Genomic DNA, 21736 nt, shown 5'->3' with positions numbered 1-21736 from the left:
ATAATCTATCAGATATAATGTCAGTACATTTAAGAAAAAGTTCAAGAACAATGGTTTAATAGGTATTGTTATAATCTACTTATATCTACACATATAAAATACTTATAATTTATACATATAGAAATGAAAATCATTCAAAGTATGGATATATCAAAAGAAATCAAAATTATGTGGAATACCTGATTTTTTTGCTAAAAAAAAGAAAAGAAACAAGAAACAAGCAAATAAACAAAAAATAAAAGGCAAGTAGCTAGTTGGTACAGAAGATAAAGCATGTATGTGCTCTAAAATTAATAGAACCTGAGTTCAAATCTGGGAATCAGATACTTGTAACTGATTAATTTACTAGCTGTATGACCCTGAGCAAATCATTTAAACTCAACTTCCTAGAAAAAAAAAAATTATAGTAATAAGGGCATGTTATTCTTCTAACCTTATGCTTTCAGTGAGGCAATTATGAGTTTCCAGTCATATGCTTTAATCACAGGAAACATTTATTTTATTCAATTGTAAAATAATCTACCTAATATTGAGTTCAAAGAAATAACAGGAGAGTAACTTGTCTCAAGATTGTTTCCAACTAGAATTCACCGGAAAAATATGTTGTGAATATAGCATAAATAACAGAAATATTAGATTTAGAATAGGGGGACATTATATTGGTCAATCCAATGCTCTAATTTTAGGATGAAGAAGAAAGAGGAGGAAGAGGAGGAGGAAGAGGAGGAGGAGGAAGAAAAGGAAAAGGAGGAGGAGGAGGAGGAAAAAGAAGGAGAAGAAGAAGAAGAGGGAGGAGGAGGATGAGGAGAAGGAGGAGAAAGAAGAGGAGGAGGAGGAAGAGGAGGAGGAGGAGAAGGAGGAGGAGGAGGAGGAGAGAAAGAAGAGAAGAAAGACAGAGTAAGAACAAAAACATGAATAAGACAAACAAGAACAAAATCAAAAACAAAAAGAAGAACATGAAGAACAAAAGCAGAAGAATAACATAAAGAAGAAGAACAATAAGAAGAAGGAGAAAAAAGAAGAACAAAAAGGAGAAGAATCCAAAGAAGAAGAAGAAGAATGACAACAACAACAACAACAAAGAACCAGGAAGAAGAGGAGTAAGAGGAAATTAAGTCATAGAAATTGAAAATGATTTGTTCATGGTCACATAGGAAGTTAATTGATAGAGTCTCGATCACAATATTTTTCCTATGAACTCAATTCACTATTCTTTCCACTGAATCACACTGCACCAAAGATGATCATTTTATAACAAGATAACATTTTATAATATTATTCTATAATGAATATTTAAGAGATAAGGATGAACCAAAAAATTTAATACATTTGGATATGATTTTCTGAATAAAGTTGACCAGCAATTAAGTATGAATAAATAAAGCAAAAGGATTAATTGTAAATCATTTAAGTAACAAAAATTGTGATAATAGGAACTCCTTTTGTATTTAAAGACAGATTTCTTCTTAAATAGAAATGTCCAAAGATCACATGTTGATGTGTAAAAGAAAATATATAGTTGAAAACTATGTTTTCATTTAATCATTTTTCAGTCATGTCCAACTCTTTCTGGCGCCTTTTGGGATTTTCTGGGCAAAGATATAAGAATAGCTTTTTCTTTCTTTTTCCAATTTATTTTGCAGATTAGAAAACTGTGGCAAACTTGGTTGAGTGACTTGCTCAGGGTCATATAGCTAGTAAGTATTTGAGGCTGAATTTGAACTCAGGAATCTGAATATTCCTGACTTCAGACTATTCACTCTATTACTATGCCATCCAGGTGCCCAGTAGAAGACTAAGCTTGTTAAAGTCAATATTGAAGAGATTTTTTTGAAGTAATTAAAATACATTTTAGTTGAAAATTTTCACATTTATAATAAAATTTTAAAACTAACAAGGTGTCATCCAAATGTCATGTCAGATTAATGATTCCATTTTAATGGGGCTGTTAGATTGGCAAAGCAAGAGAGAGAGAAAGTATAAATAAGTAGTTTGTGTTTATAAAGTTCTTAAAAGTTTACAATGCATTATTCCCTTTAATCCTCAAATCAATATATTAAGGTAGTTCCTACAGGTATTATCTTCATTTTTCATATTTGGAAGTATAGTTTCTGAGTAAGTAAGTGAATCAGCTATTATCAGAGAGCTAATAGAAGTTACAGATAGATTGGAATCCAAATTGTCCTGATTATATCCTTAGCATCCTGTCAATTACACCACAAAGCAAAGTTTAACTGTTAGAGGTACTAAGACCATAATTTGTCAATAAAACTCAATATTTCCCTAAGTTAGGCCTTGTAGAAGTTTGTGGTTGTCTAGATAACATAGGAGTTAAGCATTAGACTATATATGTACATATATATGTGCATATTCATAAGCCTATATACACTTACATATTTATGCATATATGTATATGTGTGTATACACATATTCTCACACATACTCCAGTGCTTATGCTTATATTAGCTTATATTACATAGTGCCATTGTTAGTTATACTTTACTATATGGCATAGTGGGAATGAAATAGACGTGAAATAAAGAATTACAGTTTCAACTTTACATCCTGATTCTTAATAGTTCTATGGCAAGTCATTGAACCCTCTGAATCATAATAAAAATTTGAAAAATAAATAAAATGCTTTAATAAGATCTAGTTTACAAAGTTGCAACACACACAATTTGTGTGTGTATGTGTGTGTGTATATTTGGTTTTGTATACACACGTATACATGTACAAATTTACACAGATTTATATGTTTGAATGTATGTATACATATGTATATATATGTATGTATATATATGTGTATATATATATATGTATATATACACACACACACACACACACACATATATATATATATATATATATGTATACATGCATATAATTTTTGGAAACTTGATGTGGGCAATTCAGTTTTCTACTTAAAGGAGTGACCCAGCAAACAAGAGGGAAGGAAAATGTGATGGATACTTTATTTCCCCTCTCTGGTGTTATTTATTTCTCATAACCAGAATTACTTAACCTGCAACTGTAAGTTTATAAAAGACATGAATATGAGAATATGAGAGCAATCAGTGTCTTAGTAATGGGGATTATAAAACCCCTAGATGGGTAGTTCATCAACTCAGTATATAATCCATCTTGATTCTTAACTCAACTGAAATATACATGGAAATGAATTCTTGCCTCATTCTTTCTTGAATGCACCCATCATTTACATTATTTTTCCCAAATAACTAGATTCTTGCTTAATCTTCCCATGGTTCAGTCTACTACTTATATCCGTTTAGAGTCTGTTGTTTTTTTTTTTTTGTTGTTGTTGTTGTTGTTTTGTTTTGTTTTGTTTTGTTTTAACTGCCCTTGATTTTTCCAGAATTTCTTTTTGTTAAACTCTGGGCAATTAAAAGCAGATATTCATTGAATACCTGCTGCTTAGGCCTCTCTTATTGAACTGTTATTGTTAATCTGGGACCAGAGATCATAGACCTTAGACTCAGTTTGTTACTCTAACAAAGATAAATTATAATTATATTGTCACTATCTGATTCCCTCATCTACTGTCATAGACAGCTTACTAATTCAATTTAATACATACTTATTAAATGGTCACTAGATTAAGATAAAAACTAAACAATCTATGAGGCAGAGCCAAGATGGCAGGTTGGGCCCAAGATGGTAGTGAAGCTACACTTGACTTACTAAACTCTCACTTACCCTCACTACCAACTATTTAATTCAGCCTCAAAAATAGTGCTTGATTGGTAAAACCCATGAAGATTAGAAGTACAACAACTTAACAGCCAAAGAAAATCTGGAATTTCATCAGGAAAGGTCTGTCCTGAGGGGTGGAAAAAGACTGGTGTTGGACAGTGATAGAACTAGGCTAGCATTTTGTGCAGTTCAGGCTGGGGAGGTCTCTGGAGTTAGAAAAGCTACAGGCTGATTGCTCTACTCTACTTGCAAAATAGCAGATCATCAGAGAAATCAAAGCCACTTTAAAAAATTCCAGAAATTATATTCTGCCTATAGCTACTGAAACTTTAAGTGACTCAACACAGATCACAGCACAGCTGTGCAGCCCCATTCTGCTGTACGGAGATTTTCCTTGGGGCAGTTAAGAACCTGCATGGCAGGGGGCACAGCCCGAGGCAGCCTCTAATCTCCATAGTGGGGGGCTCAGCCTGAGGCAGTTGAACTTCCACAGCAGTGAAACTTCTGTAGCAGCGATTGTGCTTCCCAGGGCAGACACACTTCCAGTCTATACACCTGGTATATTCACTGGTCAGCTGCTAATATCCACAGTCCCACAAAGGTTTTGGCCTGGGGTTATGACACTTTCACTGTTCATACTCTAGCCTCAGGGCAGTTGCTGGACCACACAGTGGGGGCTCTTCACTGAGCACTTCCACAGCCCAGCCCATGCTAACTAGCTCTGAATCACTTCCAGTTGGGGGTGAACTGTCTCCCAGAGCAATCTCATATCTTTGCAGCCCATTCACAAGACAGCTGCCGTCCATATACATTTTCCTGTTCTGCAGAGGAAGCTGGTAACTTCCTTGTCCTAAAGAAAGACCCTATAGGCTTTTAAAAATAAGTAAAAAAATGAAGAGAACGATCCCTAGCTTCTATACAGAAAGAGAGCAGGTTTGCAACCCCAAGGAGACTAATAATCGTCTCCAGTTAATACCCTGGAGGGGAATGTTACCTGGCCTCCATCACATAACTCTCTCTAGGAAGAGACTATTAAGAACCTCAAAAGAGATTTAGAAGAAAAATAGGAAAAGGAAAGAAAAACTATGCAAGAGAATAACAATGACCTGAAATGTGATTTGGAAAAGATAAAGAAGTCACAGGAAGTGTAGGTAAACAAAATTTGTGAGTTGGAAAAAGGTTAAAAATCCATGGAAAAGTAGGATCTGTGGATTGGAAAAGATAAAGAATTCCAAATAAAATAGGATTTGTGAACCTGGGAAAAAGAAAATAACTCACTAAAAACAAATTTAGTGAAGTGGAAAAAAAAAATCCATAGAGCAAAACAACTCATTTAAAAACTCAATTGGACATACACAAAGAGAAGTTTTAAAAAAAGTGACTGAAGACAATATCACATTAAAAATCATAACTGAACAAACAGAAATGAATGATTCATTGAGACACAAAGAATCAGTCAAGCAAAACCCCCCAAAAATGAAAAGCTAGAGAAAAAACATCAAATATTTACTTGGAAAATCAGTAGACCTGGAAAATAGATCTAGGAGAGACAATCTGAGGATTATTGAACTTCCCAAAAATTAAGATGAAAAAAAGTCTAGATTCTATTTTACATGAAAACATCAAAGAGAACTGCCCAGAGGTAATAGAACCAGAAGGTAAACTAAGCATAAACAAAAACAAAACAAAACAAAACAAAAACAGAAACAAACATACAAACAAAAAAACTCCAAGGAATATTATGGCCAAACTAAAGAACTATCAGACTAAGGAAAAACTATTGCAAGCAGCCAAGAAAAAAAAAAAAAAAAAAAAAACAATTCAAATACAGAGGTGGCACAATAAGGATCGCTCAAGACCTGGCTGCATTCACATTAAAGGATAGAAGGGCATGGAATCTGATATTCTGAAAGGCAAAAGAACTTGAAATGCAGCCAAGAATAAACTACCCAGCTAAGTTGAGCATTTTCTTCCATGGAAGAATATGGACATTTAATGAAACAGATGAATTCCAAAAAAAAAAAAAAAAAAAAAAAAAGCATATCTAAAAAAAAAAGCATATCTAAAAAAAACTTGATCTCCAACCACAGGATTCAAGAGGAGGAGAAAAGGTAAAAGGAACTCTTGAGAATTGTATTTCTGTTGTGGATATACAGAAAGTCCACATGTATAATTTTATTTTACTGATATAATATAAAAAAGGGAAGTAGAAATGGAAAGGGGATAGAGTCAGAAAATGGGAAAAGGGGAGATAAAAATAGGCAAAACCACATCCCAGGAAGAGGCAAAGAAAATTTATCATATCTGATGGAAGTGAATTGTACTCTCATCAGAATTGGCTCAAAGAGAAAATAATTGACATATTTGTTCTACAGATAATTCTCTCTCACCTCATTAAATAGGGAGAGAGGAAAAGGGAAAAGGAAAAGAGTAATAAAGGAAAGGTACAAGAAAGGGGAAGGGATTTAAAGGGAAGAGGGAGAGTTACTAAAGAGAGAGGGTTGTGTCACACACTTGAGACCCATAAGTTTAATACTGGAAAAGGGGTTTGGGGGGACAAGGAGAAAAAAACATAATTGGGGGATAATATGATGGCAGCAAATACAGAATCAGCAATTTTAACTGTAAATGTGAATAGAATGAACTCTCCTATTAAGCAGAGGCTTATAGCAGACTGGATCAAAAGTCTGAACCCTACAATATGTTGTTTACAGGAAACACATTTAAAGCAGGGATACACATGCAAAGTAAAGGTAAACGGCTGGAGCAGAATCTATTGTGCTTCAAGTGAAGTAAAAAAAAAAAAAAACAAAACAAAAACAAAAAAACAAGCAGGGGTAGCCATCCTTATCTCAGATCAAGCAAAAGCAAAAATTGATCTAATTAAAAGAGATAAGAAAGGAAACAATATCTTGCTAAAGGGTAGCATAGACAATGAAGACATATGAATAATAAACATATATGCACCAAGTGGTATAGCATCTAACTACCTAAAGGAGAAGTTAAGAGAGTTGCAAGAAGGAATAGACAGCAAAACTATAATAGTGGGAGATCTCAATATTACACTCTCAGAATTAGATAAATCAAACCACAAAACAAATAAGAAAGAAATCAAAAAAGTAAATAGAATATCAGAAAAATTAGGTATGATGAATCTTTGGAGAAAACTCAATGGTGATACAAAGAAATATACTTTCTTCTCAGCAGTTCATGGAACCTATACAAAAACTGACCATATATTAGGACATAAAGATCTCAAAATGAAATGCAGGAAAGCATAAATAGTAAAGGCTTTCTTTTCAGATCATGATGCAATAAAAACTACATTCAACAAACAAAAAGTTAGGGGTAAATAAAGCAAAAATTAATTGGAAAGTAAATAAACTTATCTTAAAGAATGATTGGATAAAACAGCAAATTATAGAAACAATTAATAACTTGAAATTCTAAAATTAAAAAGAGAAATTAATAATAGTGAAAAGAAAAACTATTGAATTGGTTTTATGAAAAAAAAAACAATAACATAGATAAATCTTTGGTAAATCTGATTAGAAAAAGGAGAGAGGAAAATCAAATTGTTAATTTTAAAAATGAAAATGGGGAACTTTCCACCAGTGAAGAGGAAATTAGAGAAATAATAAGGAATTACTTTGCCCAACTTTATGCCAATAAATGTGATAACCTAAGTGAAATGGATGATTTCCTCCAAAAATATAGGCTTCCTAGATTAACAGAGGAGGAGATAAATTGCTTAAATATTCCCATTTCAGAAAAAGAAATAGAACAAGCTATTAATCCACTCCCTAAGAAAAAATCCGCAGAACCAGATGGATTTTTATGTGAATTCTACCAAACACTTAAAGAATAATTAGCCCCAATGTTATATAAACTATTTTTTAAAAATAGCAAATGAAGGAGTCCCACCAAATTCCTTTTATGATACAGACCTGGTACTGATACCTAAATCAGGTAGGTTGAAAACTGAGAAAGAAAATCATAAACCAATCTCCCTAATGAATATTGATGCTAAAATATTAAATAAAATATTAGCAAAAAGACTACAGAAAACCATTCCCAGGGTAATGCACTATGACCAAGTGGGATTTATACCAGGGATGCAGGGATGGTTTAATATTAGGAAAACTATTAATACAATTGACGCTATTAATAATCAAATTGACGGAAACCATATGATCACCTCAATAGATGCAGAAAAAGCATTTGATAAAATCCGACATCTATTCCTAAAAAAACACTTGAGAGTATAGGAATAAATGGACTATTCCTTAAAATACACAGGAGCATATATTTAAAACCATCAGTAAGCTTCATATATAATGGGGACAAACTGGAACCTTTCCCAGTAAGATCAGGAGTGAAACAAGGTTGCCTACAATCATCATTACTATTCAATATTGTATTATAAATGCTAGACTTGGCAATAAGAGTGGAGAAAGAGATTAACAGAATTAAAGTAGGTAATGAGGAAATTAAACAATCACTCTTTCCAGATGATATGATGGTATACTTAGAGAACCCCAGATATTCTAATAAAAAAGTTATTAGAAATAATCCACAAGTTTAGCAAAGTTGTAGGATACAAAAAAATCCAAGGAAATCCTCAGCATTATTATACATCACCAACAAAATCCAACAGCAAGAAAAATAAAGAGAAATTACATTCAAAACAACTGTCACAAGTATAAATTATTTGGGAATCTATGTACCAAAAAAAAGTCAGGAATTATATGAGCAACATTACAAAACACTTGCCACAAAAATCAAGTCATATTTAAATAATTGGAAAGACACTAAGTGCTCTTGGGTAGGCCAAGCAAATATTATAAAGATGACAATATCCCTAAACTAGTCTATATATTTAATGCTATGCCAATCAGATTCCCAAGAACCTATTTTAATGACCTAGAAAAAAAGAACAACAAAAATCATATGGAAGCACAAAAATTGAAGAATTTCAAGGGAATTAATGGGAAAAAAATCAAATGAAGGTTGCCTAGCCGTTCCTGATCTAAAACAATTCCATAAAGCAGCAGTCACCAAAACCATTTGGTATTGGCTGAGAAACAGATTAGTTAATCAGTGGAATAGGTGAGGTTCACAGGACAAAATAGTGTACAAGTGTACCAATCTAATGTTTGACAAACCTAAAAATCCCAACTTTTGGGATAAGAATTCATTATTTGACAAAAACTGCTGGGAAAACCAGAAATTAGTATGGCAGAAATTAGATATAGATACACACTTAACACCATATACCAAGATAAGATCAAAATGGTTCCATGACTTAGGCATAAAGAATGAGATCATAAATAAATTGGAAGAACATAGGTTACTTTACCTTTCAGACTTATGGAGGAGGAAGGAATTTGTGAACAAAGGAAAACTAAAGATCATTGTTGATCACAAAATAGAAAATTTTGATTATGTCAAATTAAAAAGCTTTTGGACAAACAAAACTAAAGCAAACAAGATTAGAAGGGAAGTAACAAATTGGGAAAATATTTTTACAATTAAAGGTTGTGATAAAGGCCTCATTTCCAAAATAAATACAGAACTGACTCTAATTTGTAAGATATCAAACCATTCCCCAATTGATAAATGGTCACAGTATATGAACAGACAATTTTCAGATGATGAAGTTGAAACTATATCCACTCATATGAAAGAGTATTCCAAATCACTACTGATCAGAGAAATCCAAATTAAGACAGCTCTGAGACACCACTACACACCTATTAGGTTGGCTAAGATGGCAGGAACAAATACTGATGAATGTTGGAGGGGATGTGGGTAAACTGAGACACTAATGCATTGTTGGTGGAGTTGTGAAAAAATCCAGCCATTTTGGAGAGCAATTTGGAACTATGCCCAAAAAGTTATCAAACTGTGCATAACCTTTGATCCAGCAGTGCTACTACTGGACTTATATCCCAAAGAGATACTAAAGGAGGGAAAGGGACCTGTATGTGCCAAAATGTTTGTGCAGCTTTTTGTATTGGCTAGAAACTAGAAAATGAGTGGATGCCCATCAATTGGAGAATGGATGGGTAAATTATGGTATATGAATGTTATGGAATATTATTGTTCTGTAAGAAATGACCAGCAGGGTCGAGAGTATAAAATATTTGGGAATCCATCTACCAAAAAAAGTCAGGAATTATATAAGCAAAATTACAAAACACTTTCCACAAAAATAAAGTCAGATTTAAATAATTGGAAAGACATTCAGTGCTCTTGGATAGGCCGAGTGAATGTAATAAAGATGACAATACTCTCCAAACTAATTTATTTATTTAATGCTATACCAATCAGACTCCCAAGAAACCATTTTAATGACCTAGAAAAAATAAAAACAAATTTTATAAGGAAGAATAAAAGGTAGAGAATTTCAAGGGAATTATTGGGAAAAAAAAGTTATATGACATGGTCTAGTTGTACCTGATCTAAAGCTATATTATAAATCAGCAGTCACCAAAACCATTTGGTATTGGCTAAGAAATAGATCAGTCGAAAAGTGGAACAGATTAGGTACACAGGACAAAATAGCAATCTAGTGTTTGACAAACCCAAATATACCAACATTTAGTATAAAAATTCATTATTTGAAAAATACTGTTGGGGAAACTGGAAATTAGTATGGCAGAAATTAGATATGGATCCACACTTAACACCATATACCAAGATAAGATCAAAATGGGTACACAATTTAGGCATAAAGAATGAAATCATAAATAGATTAGAAGAACAGAGGATAGTCTATCTCTCAGACCTATGGAGGAAGAAGGAATTTATGACCAGAGGAGAACTAGAGACCATTATTGATAACTAAAAAGAAGATTTTGATTACATCAAATTGAAAAGCTTTTGTACAAACAAAACTAATGCAAACAAGATTAGAAGGGAAGTAACAAATTGGGAAATATTTTTACAGTTAAAGATTCTGATAAATACAAAAAAAATACAAAAAACAAAAAGCAAAATTAATAAAAAAAAAAAAATGACCAGCAGGATGAATACAGAGAGGCTTGCAGAGACTTACATGAACTGATGCTGAGTGAAATGAGCAGAACCAGTTAATCATTATACACTTCAACAAAGATAATGTATGAAGGTGTATTCTGATGGAAGTCCATATCTTTAACTTAGAGAAGATCTGATTCAGTTCCAGTTGATCAATGATGGACAGAATCAGCTACCCCCAGAGAAGGGACACTGGGAAATGAGTGTAAACTGTTTGCACTTTGGTCTTTCTTCCCAGATTATTTTTACCTTCTGAATCCAATTCTTCCTGTGCAACAAGAAATTTAGTTGTATCTAGGATATACTGAAACACATTTAACATGTATGGGACTCTCTGTCATCTAGGGGAGGGGTGGAGGGAAAGAGGGAAAATACAGAAGTGAGTACAAGGGATAATGTTGTAAAAATTTACCCATGTATATGTACTGTCAAAAAATTATAATTATAAAATTAATTTTAAAAATAAAAAATAAATAAAAGTGCTTGTTAAGAAAAAAAATATATATATGAGAAGTGAAAGTGTGCCCTTCTACTCCTGAAGGTCTGCTTATTCTCCTGGTCTTAATTTTTTCTAATTTGACTTCTTGTGACACTTAATGATGCTTTGTTATGATAGAAAAAGAAATAAGTTTATGGGTGAAATGAAAATAAGTATCATTTTATTCCTTCCAATTACCCCCAACATATTATAGCTGACTCACAAATATTTTTACTGTCTGTCAACCTCTTTATGACTATGTCTGGCTTCTTGTTGACCCCTAGGACACCTCAGCCATTATTACAGCCTCAGTTCTTGTGAGTCACTTTAACCTAGGTTATGCCTTTATAAAATTGTTATGTAAAGGACAAGAGTCTTAAACAATGTCTTTAATCATTGTCTTACTTTTTTCTTTGAGAATGTATTCTTTAGAAGGGCCACTGAAGATAGCTCACAATGTTTGAAGACTTTCACAAAAAGGCAGGATAAGGATACCTCTGATGAACAAATTTTACCATTCCCCCAAATTTGGATATAATATGATAATAATGTAGAAAAGGAGTTCTTAACCTGATATCTCTTATTTTTTTTATATATTTTGAGATTTTTTTCCATATAATTGGTTATTTCAACATTTCTAGATATTTTATTTTGAACATTTCAAAACATTATTCTAAGAAGGAATCGATAAAATTTACAAGAATGCCAAAGGAAACTATGCTTTTAAAATGCATATTTAAATTTGAATAAAAAAGTGATAGTCATTGTTTCCCCCTGTTGTTCTTCCCCCATCACAATCCAGTTTTAGGGTCAGTGTCAATGTGTACAAAATGAGACATATCAAGTCATTTATCTCATTATTTTTAGCACTCAGGAATGGTTAAGAGTATCTTTGCAATAGTCCATATTTTTTATTTGTTTTTGTATTTGTTTTGGTTTTTAAGTTAGCATGGTTAATTGAATCAAAAATTTTACAGTTTTACCTAAAAGTTCAGAAATATTCAAGCAACTAATAAATGATTAGTACAAAGTAAAATAATAATAATAATAATAATAATAATAATAATAATAATAATAATGATAATAATAATTATTAATAATAATTTCTCTCCTTAAACAATTTACATTCTATCAGGGAAAACAAAATATCCATTTGTGCAAAATATTTCCAAAGTAAATATAAGATAAATTTAGGAGAAGAAAGATGCCAGCTGCTGAGGTGAGGATTCAGGGAAAAAATAAATAAATAAACTTCAGTTCAGCTCTGATAGAAACTAGTAATTCTAAGAGCAGACCTAAGGAAAAAGGATGAGATATGGTAGCCTATGTGTGAGGGAGAACATAAATATCAATACAATTGGATTATATGGATGAATAATTCTAGTGTTCAAATGCAGGGCCAGCCAGGTGACCCTGTAAGTCAGCTAAATAACAAAAATGTTCAATAGAATATTCCTTTTAAAATCATGCTCTCATTGTTAACTCTTAATATTATGCCATGGTAGAGTAATATATGTAATCAAACTCTAGACTTTAGCATTATTCCAGAACTATAATTTATTTGGTCAAATTTTGAGTGAATTCCAGTCAATGCTGCTGAGTTGTAAAGAGTATTTTCTCCAACTTCATTTTCATGCTCTTATTCCTCATAAAGATATTATAATTGGTATGAATTAGCCTAAGGTGATGTCCTTCACATTACATGAATGGAAAATCATTACAGCAAAAATAATGAATGGCAGGTAGTGAGGGGTAGAGGCAAGTAGAGGTTTTTCTATAGATTTTAAAATAACTTGTAGTATGATATTAATATGCAATAGATATGTTTCATCTATATTGAATTTTTCTAATTTCCCCCCTCTATCTATCTTTCCACCTGTCTTCAAATACATCTGTAGTAGAATCAGAATTGACTGGTTGAGAAACAATGTAGTTCCTTTACTAGACTGATTTACAAATCCATCACTATCAACATTTGTTACATCAGGGTTTATAGTTTTGTGAAAAGGGAGATGGGAGTTAAAATACTCCTCTAGTCTCCTTTCCTGGCCACCTCCCCTAATACTATCAGCCTCTCTTCTTTTTCTTGTCTCACTTATCCATATAACTTTACCTATTTATGATGTTGATTTAAAGGAAATGGAGAAGAAATTAAGAAACACGACAGTTTTAGGTTAAATATGGGGAGGGAAACACTGAAGAATTGGGTATTGTTATTGTAGTGTGGTTAGCAGCTATTCAGAAATGAAAGATTAGAATTAAAATCATTATAAGGATATTTAAAGATTTAACATTTTCTCAATCTCAAGCTATGTCCCTAAGTTACCTGAATTAATGTCAAGGTCCCTTCTCAAAGATGGCCCCACTGGCAGGTTGAGCTCTAATAAAAACTCTAAATTAAAAGACCACAAAAAATTGTGTTTGTAAATAAGTAGAATGTATTGAACCATATTCTCATATATCCATTACAGATCACCTTAAAGAAATATTTGTATAGGCAGAGCCAAGATGGTGGAGAAGATACACACAAATTTCTAAGCTCCCTTTTACCCTCAATACCAACTAGTTAAATCAGCCTCAAAAATAATGCTAAACTGGTAAAAATCACAAGGATTAGAAGCACAACTTACAAACTGAAGAAAATCTGGAATTTCTTCAGAAAACTTCTGTTCTGAGGGGAGGAAAAAAAAAAGACCAGCACAGACAGGGTTGGCCTAGGGACTAGCACATTGTGCCAAACTGGCTGGGAAGAACTCTGGGAATCAGAGAAGCTACTGAGATAAAGGAATCTGGCATAGGCTGATAGCTCTACTCTGCTCGTAAAACAGCAGATCAGAAGAGAAATCAAAGCCACTTAAAAAAAAAAAAAAAAAAAAGTCAGATCCTATAACTACCCCAAACCGGAAGTGGCCCAACACAAACCTCTGCACAGCTTTGCAGACTCCTTCTGCTCTCCAGGGCTTTTCCTTGGGGCAGTTAAGAACCTGAACAGCTGGGGACACAGTCCAGGCCACCCTTTAATCCAAGTAGTGCAGGGCTTAGCCTGAGGCAGTGGAATTCCCACAACAGCAACTGTGCTTCCCTGGGCAGACACTTCCAGTTTGAGCACAGGAGCTTTTCTCTGGTTAGCTGCTAATAGCTACAGCAACACGGAGGGGGAGCAGGGGTGGGGGGAGGCTTTGGCCTGGAGTTGTGACATTTTCACTGTTCAGCCTCTAGCCTCAGGGCAGTCGCTAGGCTACAAAGCAGGGGTTCCTCACTGGGCATTCCCCCCAATGCAGCCATGCTAACAACCTCTGAGGCATTTTGGAGGGAGGAGATGGGAACTCTCTCCCAGAGCTCTCTTTTAGACCTTTTACAAAAGCACTGCATTCCATCCTATCTAGGAGGAAGCTGGTAAATTTCCTACCTAAGGGGCAGGTCCCACAGAGTTTTAACAATGAGTAAGAAATTGAAGAAAACAATTGACACCTTCTATACAGAGAAAGAACGGGTAGCCAACCCCAAAGAAGCTAACAGCAGACAGTCTCCAGATAATACCCTAAAGAAGAATGGTACCTGCCCCTCATCACATAACTCTGTCCTAGAAGAGACTATTAAAAAATTAAGAAAGTTAGAAGAAAAATGGGGAAAGGAAAGAGAAGCTATTGTAGAGAGTAACAACATCCTCAAATTTGAGTTAGAAAAATTAAAGAATTCACAGGAAGCTCAGGGAAACAAAATTTGTGAATTAGAAAAGGTTAAAAAAATCACAGGAAAGTAGGATTTCTGAATTGGAAAAGATAAAAAAATCTCAAGAAAGCAGGATTTGTGAATTGGAAAAAGAAAATAATTCAATAAAAAAAAAAGAATTAGTGAAATGGAAAAAAAAATTGCATAGAGCAAAATAATTCATTTAAAAACTCAATTGGGCATATACAGAAAGAACTAAAAAGTGAGAATGAAGAAAATAACTCATTAAAAATCAGGACTGAACAAATAGAAATGAATTATTCATTGAGAAACCAAGAATCAGTCAAACAAAACAAAACAAACAAAGAAAAAAAAAATTAAAAGCTGGAGAATAACATCAAATATTTGCTGGGAAAATCAACAGACCTGGAAAATAAATCTAGGAGAGATAATCTGAGGATCATTGGACTTCCCAAAAAACATGATGAAAAAAAGAGCCTAGATTCTATTTTACAGGAAATCATCAAAGAGAACTGTCCAGAGATAATAGAAACAGAAGGGAACATAGGCATTGAAAGAATTCATTGAACACATTCTGAAAAAGAACCTTAAAAAAAAAACAAAAAAAACCCTCCACAGAACATTGTGGCTAAACTGTAGAACTACCAGACTAAGGGAAAAGAAATATTGCAAGCAGCTAGGAAAAAATGATTCAAATATCAAGGTGTCACAATAAGGGTCACTCAAGATCTGTCTGCCTCCACATTAAAGGATCAAAGGGCCTGGAATCTCATATTTCAAAAGGCAAAAGAACTGGAATGCAACCAAGAATAAACTACCCAGCTAAGTTTAGCATTTTCTTCTATGGAAGAAGATGGACATTTAACAAAACAGAGGAATTCCATTTGTTTCTAAGAAAAAAAAAACACAGACTTAAACAAAAAATATGATGTCCATTCACAAGACTCAAGAGAAGCAGAAAAAGGTACGAAGAACTCTTGAGAACTGTATCTCTGTTGTGGATATACAGAAAGTCCACATGTATAATTTCATTTTACTGATATAACATAAAAAAGACAAGTAGTAAGGGAAAGAGGAGAGTATCAGAAAATGGGAAAGGAGAGATTAAAAAAAAAGGGAAACTACATCCCAGGAAGAAGCAAAGAAAATTCACCACATCTGAGGAAATTTAGACGGGGGATAAACATTGTGTGAAGCTTACTCTCATCAGAGTAGGCTCAAAGAGTAAATAATCGACATATTTGTTTTTCAGAGAATTCTCTCTCTCACCTCATTAAAAGGAGGGAGGGGAAAAGGAAAAGGGGAATAAGGGAAGGGTAAAAGAAAGGGGAAGGGACTTAAAAGGGGGGAGCAGAGATACAAAAAAGGGAGGGCTGCGTGACACAAGTGGAGTCAATAAATTCAATATTGGGGAAGGAGTACAGGGGAGACAAGGGGAAAAAAGCATAATCAAGAGATTATATGATGGCAGGAAATAAAGAATTAGTAATGTTAACTGTAAATGTGAATGGGATGAACTCTCCCATTAAGTGGAGGTGGACAGCAGACTGGATCAAAAGTCAGAACCCTGGAATATGGTGTTTACAAGAAACACATTTAAAGCAGGGAGATACATACAGAGTAAAGGTAAAAGGCTGGAGCGGAATCTATTATGCATCAGGTCAAGTCAAAAAAGCAGGGGTAGCCATCCTTATCTCAGATTAAGCAAAAGAAGAAATTGATCTAATTAAAAGAGATAAGGAAAGAAAATTTATCCTGCTAAAAGGTAGCATAGATAATGAAGGCATATCATTAATAAATATATATGCACCGAATGGTATAGCATCTAACTTCCTAAAGGAGAAGTTGAGAATTGCAAGAAGAAATAGACAGTAAAACTATAATAATGGGAGATCTCAACCTTACACTCTCAGAATTAGATAAATAAAAACACAAAACAAATAAGAAAGAAATTAAAGAGGTAAATATAACATTATAAAATTAGTTATGATAAATCTTTGGAGAAAACTGAATGGTGATAGAAAGGATACTTTCTTCTCAGCAGTTTATAGAACCTATACAAAAAATTAAACATATATTAGAACATAAAGATCTCAAAATTAAATGCAGGAAGGCAGAAATAGTAAATTCTTTCTTCTCAGATCACAATGCAATAAAACTACAACAAGAAGTTAGGGTAAATAGAACAAAAAGCAATTGGAAACTAAATAATCTCATCTTAAAGAATGACTGGGTGAAACAGCAAATTATAGAAAGTATTGATAATTTCACCCACGATAATGACAATGATGAGAAATCATACCAAAATTTGTGGGATTCAGATAAAGAGGAAATAGGGGGAAATTTTATATCTTTAGAGGCTTACTTGAATAAAATAGAGAAAGAGAAGATCAATGAATTGGGCCTGCAACTCAAAAATCTAAAAAAAAGACCAAATTAAAAACCCCCAATGAAAAACTAAACTTGAAATTCTAAAATTAAAAGTAGAAATCAATAATATTGAAAGTAAAAAAAAATATTGAATTAATAAATAAAGCTAAGAGTTAGTTTTATGGAAAATCAATAAAATAGATAAACCTTTGGTAAGTCTGATCAGAAAAAGATCAGAAAAAGGGAAGAGGAAAATCAAATTGTTAGTCTTAAAAATGAAAAAGGAGAACTTTCCACCAATGAAGAGGAAATGAGAGCAATAATAAGGAATTACTTTGCCCAACTTTATGGAATAAATTTGATAACTTAAGTGAAATGAATGATAACCTCCAAAAATACAGGCTTTCTAGATTAATGGAGGAGAAGATAAATTGCTTAAATAGTCCCAATTCAGAAAAAGAAATAGAACAAGCTATTAATCAACTCCCCAGGAAAAAATCCCCAGAATCCAGATGGATTTACATGTGAATTCTACCAAACATTTAAAGAACAATTATATAGTGTTATATTTTGAAAAAATAGGGGATGAAGGAGTCCTACCAAACTCCTTTTATGACACAGACATGGTACTGAGACCTAAACCAGGTAGGTTGAAAACTGAGAAATAAAACTATAGACCAATATCCTTAATGAATATTGATGCTAAAATCATAAATAAGATATTAGCAAGAAGATTTCAGAAAATCATCCTCAGGATAATACACCATGATCAAGAAGGATTTATACCAGGAATGCATGGCTGCTATAATATCAGGAAAACTATTAGTATAATTGACCATATTAATAATCAAATTAATAAAAATAATATGATCAGCTCAACAGATGCAGAAAAAGCATTTGATAAAATAGAACATCCATTCGTACTAAAAACACTTGAGAGTATAGGAATAAATGGACTATTCCTTAAAATAATCAGGAGCATATATTTAAGACCGTCAGCAAGCATAATATGTAATGGAGATAAACTAGAAATTTTCCCAGTAAGATCAGGATTGAAGATCACTACTACTATTTACTATTGTGTTGTTGTTGTTTTTTTTTTTTTTTTTTTTTTTTTTTATCTGTGAGGTTTTTTTTTTTTTTTTTTTTTTTTGTGTGTGTGTTTTTGTTTTTATTTATTTATTTATTTATTTATTATTTTGCAATATTATCTTTGCTTCTCCTTAGGATTTTGTTCTATACAATTTCCCAGATAAATTTATTTTTACTACTATTTTTCCCGTCTTCTTGAGTTTTTGAATTTTTTTAATGTTTATTATTTCTCCTTTTATTAATCTAAGAAAATAGTAATTTATATGGAATTGCTGGAATTGCTAAAAAAAAAAATAAATAAACCTAGAGATGTAATTCTTGTCTATAAGTTGCTTAGTGACTACATAAAAAACCAGCATGATTCAATTTTAGCTCTGGATTATTTCATTTGACCTTTGTTAAAGTGTTATTTACACAGCTGGTCATTTAACTTGCTTTAACTTCTTTTTTTATCCATCTGTTTTTTTTTATTTAAATAATTTTTTTATATATTTTATATAATATTATCCCTTGTATTCATTTTTCCAAATTATCCCCCCCTCCCTCTACTCCCTCCTCCCGATGACAGGCAATCCCATACATTTTACATGTGTTACATTATAACCTAGATACAATACATGTGTGTAAATACCATTTTCTTGTTGCACAATAAGCATTAGATTCCGAAGGTACATGTAACCTGGGCAGACAGATATTAGTGCTAACAATTTACATTCACTTCCCAGTGTTTCTTCTCTGGGTGTAGCTACCTCTGTCCATCATTGATCAACTGGAAGTGAGTTGGCTCTTCTTTATGTTGAAGATTTCCACTACCATCAGAATATATCCTCACAAAGTATTGTTGATGAAGTGTATAGTTATCTTCTGGTTCTGCTCATTTCACTCAGCATCAGTTGATTTAAGTCTCTCCAGGCCTCTCTGTATTCCTCCTGCTGCTCATTTCTTACAGAGCAATAATATTCCATGACCTTCATATACCATAATTTACCCAATCATTCTCCAACTGATGGACATCCATTCATCTTCCAGTTTCTAGCTACAACAAAAAGAGCTGCCACAAACATTTTGGCACATATATGTCTCTTTCTGCTCTTTAGTATTTCTTTGGGATATAAGCCCAGTAGTAGCACTGCTGGGTCAAAGGGTATGCACAGTTTGATAACTTTTTGGGCATAGTTCCAAATTGCTCTCCAGAATGGCTGGATTCTTTCGCAACTCCACCAACAATGTATTAGTGTCCCAATTTCCCCACATCCCCTCCAACATTCATCATTATTTGTTCCTGTCATCTTAGCCAATCTGACAGGTGTGTAGTGGTATCTCAGAGTTGTCTTAATTTGCATTTCTCTGATCAGTAGTGATTTGGAACAGTCTTTCATGTGAGTGGATATACTTTCAATTTCTTCATCTGAGAATTGTCTGTTCATATCTTTTGACCATTTATCAATTGGAGAATGGTTTGGTTTCTTCTAAATTAGGGTCAGTTCTCTATATATTTTGGAAATGAGACCTTTGTCAGAACCTTTACTTTTAAAAATATTTTCCCAATTTCTTACTTCCCTTCTAATCTTGTTTGCATTAGTATTGTTTGTACAGAAACTTTTTAGTTTGATGTAATCAAAATCTTCTATTTTGTGATCAATAATGATCTCTAGATTCGGGGGCAGAGCCAAGATGGCGGAGAAGAAACACACGACTCTGTGAAAGTCCTCACTCCTTCACAACCAATTAGATAAATCAGCCTCACAAATAGCCCTGGACTGATAGATACCACAAGGACTGGAAGCACAACTTACCAGCTGAAGAGAATCTGGAGTTTCAACAGAAAAGGTCAGTTCCCAGGGGAGGAAGAAGAGAGGCCAGCACAGAAGGCTGGGTGCTAGCATACTGCGCCGATCGAGCTGGGAAGGGCTTTGGGATCAGAGAAGCCACTGAGATAAAGGAATCTGGCACAGGCCATTAGCTCTTCTCTGCTTATAATATAGCAGTTCAGAAAAGAAAGCTAAAATATTTAAAAAAAAAATTCAGATAGATTAGATTTTCCAGGACCCTGGGGGTGACTCAGCAGATCTCAGCACCAGGGGGTGTGGCCTCAGCTACCACCTGAGAATAGTTAAGAGATTGACAAGTGGGTGGATACGGCCCAAGGCAACACACATTGCCTAGCTTAGCTGGAGCTAGTGGAACTCAGATCCGGAAGTACCAGAGAAGCGGAACCTTTGAACTAGGGACCACGGTTTCTGGCAGACACTTCCAGTTTGAGCACAGGGGCTTCTCATGTCACCTGCTGCAGATATCCACTCCCCACTGGGACTCATAGGCTAGGCTTTGTGCTGTATTTACTGTTCAATCTCAACCTCAGGGAAGCCACTAAAACACAGCGCCCTCGGGGCACAGCAGTGCTAGTCACCTCTGAGGCATTTCCAGGGAGGGGGTGGGAAACTCTCTCCCAGAGCTCTATCTTAGCTCAGGCACAAGAACCGCTGCATCCATCCAGTCTGGGAGGAAGCTGGTAAAGAAGTAAATAAATAATTTCCTACCCCAGGGACAGACCCCCAAAGATTTTTTTAAATATGAAGAAAAAAGCCAGAAAAAACATAGATTCCTTCTACACAGAGAAAGAGCGGGTATCCAACCCCGAGGAAGTTAACAGCAGAGAGACAGCAGATAACAACCTAAAGGGGAACGATTCCTGCCCCACATCACATAACTCTCTCCTAGATGAGACTATTAAAAAGTTAAGAAAGCTTGAAGAAAAATGGGGAAAGGAAAGGGAAGCTATGATAGAGAATAACAACGTCCAAAAATTGGAGTTGGAAAAAATAAAGAATTCACAGGAGATGCAGGGAAACAAAATTTGTGAATTAGAAAAGGTTAAAAAATCACAGCAAAGTAGGATTTCTGAATTGGAGAAGATAAAAAAGTCTCAAGAAAATAGAATTTCTGAATTGGAAAAAGAAAATAATTCTCAAAAAAAAAATTAGGGAAATGGAAGTTTCATCCTTAAAAGTCAGGATGGAATAAATAGAAATGAATGATTCACAGAGAACCCAAGAATCAGTCAAACAAAACAAAAAAAAATGAGAAGCTAGAGAACAACGTCAAATACTTACTGGGAAAATCTATAGACCTGGAAAATAGATCTAGGAGAGATAATCTGCGGATCATTGGACTTCCAGAAAACTATGACCAAAAAAAGAGCCTAGATTCTATTTTACAGGAAATTATCAAAGAGAACTGTCCAGAGATAATAGAAACAGAAGGGAAAGTAGATGTGGAAAGAATTCATGGAACTCCTTCTGAAATAGACCTTGAACAAAGAACACCACGGAATATTGTGGCTAAGTT

The sequence above is a fragment of the Sminthopsis crassicaudata genome, chromosome 1 (assembly GCF_048593235.1).
Source record: "Sminthopsis crassicaudata isolate SCR6 chromosome 1, ASM4859323v1, whole genome shotgun sequence".
Taxonomy (NCBI): domain Eukaryota; kingdom Metazoa; phylum Chordata; class Mammalia; order Dasyuromorphia; family Dasyuridae; genus Sminthopsis; species Sminthopsis crassicaudata.
The sequence above is the reverse complement of the archived record's forward strand: the minus strand, read 5'-3'. Positions refer to the sequence as shown.